Here is a 2,500-nt window from a genome sequence, read left to right on the forward strand (position 1 = left end):
TGTCATTATGTATCCATTTGAAGAGCCATTTACGACCATTTTTGTGCACTTCTCTCTCCAGCGTTAATTAACCTTTATATCCAATTAAATAAGAGAAAAATTCTTTTAACTGGAAACTTAAACTTTACTGCACCATTGATGCAATTTCTTACCTTACCACTAATTTCCTCGCCTTCTTTAGGTCCTTTAAGAGTTTTAGCTTTTCAAAATGCTAAAATCAATATATTTTCTTTATATAGGCTATTATATGCACACCGGAATAAAGGACGAAAGTGAAAAAAAGACCAGTTTTACCCTGATACTGCATACCTGAATATATAACAAAGGTGTGAGTCGTCTAAACGTCGGATTCAGTATTCTTAGACTATCTTTATCAAACGGAAAAAAAATGGAAAATTTTGCTTGGTTTTTATTATTACTATAATTAGCATTACTACAATCTCGCTACAATCCTAGTTCGGAAAACAAAATGCTACCAGTACAGAAGCCCCAATAAGAAAGGAACACAGTGCAGTAAATAACCAGAGAGGTAAAGAATAAACTATATAAAAGAAATATGAAAATTTAAACTACTCTAATATTGTTCTATTTTAAATATACCAATAGATTAGACTACCCTCTATATATTTTCTGAAGACAGCTAAAACCACCACTATATCAATATTCCTACTTACTTGTAAGACCTGCTTTGACGATACCAATTTAACCCAAAAGGCTACTTATATCAAAAGAAAGAAATGTTGTTAAGAAAACGGCATTTCCAGACTAAAAGACTTACTTATATCAAAAGACAGAAATGTTGTTAAGAAAAAGGCATTTTCAGATTAAAAGACTTACCTATATCAAAAGAGAGAAATTTTGATAAGAAAAAGGAATTTCTAGATTAAAAGACTTACCTATATCAAAAGAGAGAAATGTTGTTAAGAAAAAGGCATTTTCAGATTAAAAGACTTACCTATATCAAAAGAGAGAAATTTTGATAAGAAAAAGGAATTTCCAGATTAAAAGACTTACCTATATCAAAAGAGAGAAATGTTAAGAAAAAGGCATTTTCAGATTAAAAGACTTACCTATATCAAAAGAGAGAAATTTTAATAAGAAAAAGGAATTTCCAGATTAAAAGACTTACCTATATCAAAAGAGAGAAATTTTTTTAAGAAAGAGATATTTTCAGCTTAAAAGACTTGCTTATAAAAGACAGATCCATTAAAATAGTCAAGAAAGAAGCATATTTAGCAATAATGATAATTGATATCTCAATGTTTTCTACAGAAGAATCCATGATTTACATGAACAACACCCCATACCTAACTCGTTCATTGAGGCACAATCCAGTTTATTTCACGGTCCTAATCCATACTTTTTCTGAATGTCTTTTTCTTCTGTGTCTAAGGTTTTCGACGAAATTCACTGGAAAAGAGACCCCTTGCTAATAACATAGGTTGATTCGCCGTTATAGAAAAGGCAGTTCCAGTTATGATTTCTACATCGATTTATTTACATAGGAATTTTTTTGTGTTTTAAGGTGTTTCTGGAATGCCATGGCCTTCCATAAGCCTGTGTGTTCCTGATAATGATGATGATGATGATGATGATGATAATTGATAATATTAATAATATTAATAATAATAATCAATAATAAAAATAATATTAATAATATTAATAAAAGTTAATAATTATTATCAATAAAAGTATTTAATAATAATAATAATAATAATAATAATAATAATAATAATAATAATAATAATAATAATAATAATAATAATAATAATAATAATAGTTCCACGTGAGTTTTATTTATTAAATAAAACGTAACATTTTGATTTTCAATGCGTAAACTGCTTTTTAATATTTCAGACAGAAATATTTTATGGTCTGTTCGAGCAAATAAAAGACTATTGAGGCAGGAGAATCCTTCGAGGAAAAGGTAATTTTATATACATAACACTATTTTTTTCTTTAATACCTATAGTGCCTGGCAAATAAATGCCATAAAGTTGAAAAAAAAAGAAAAAAAGAAACGAACAAGCTAATTGCCAGAGGTCAGAATCTAAAAATACGTAACCTACTTTCATTTTTATTCAGCAAAGAAGAAAAGTTAATGAATAAACATTATCTACGTGGTTAAAACCCACAGACGAAATATTTATCAAATTTACGACGCTCGTGTTAAACAAAAATATTGTTAGGAATTAAAAATCTCATAATATCTAAAATTTATTGGCGAAATTGAATGTTTGAATTTCCTGTGGAGCCCACTCTCCTAGTTAAGGTATGGCAGGTTTCCTTAACCGTAGTGGGTGTCTGAGACGGTGAACTAAGAATATAATATGCAGGTTTAAGAACTGTGTTGGAGTTGAGTGACAAAAGGATTTCATTACATCAGATAAAAATTAAGTATTTTTGAGGGAGTTTTAGTTACTTGATGTTCGATAGACTCAAGCTTATTGAGGGATTTACTGATAGTGCTAATACTTTTACAAATGTATTCTTTGCTAAA

The sequence above is a fragment of the Palaemon carinicauda genome, chromosome 12 (genome assembly GCF_036898095.1).
Source record: "Palaemon carinicauda isolate YSFRI2023 chromosome 12, ASM3689809v2, whole genome shotgun sequence".
NCBI lineage: Eukaryota > Metazoa > Arthropoda > Malacostraca > Decapoda > Palaemonidae > Palaemon > Palaemon carinicauda.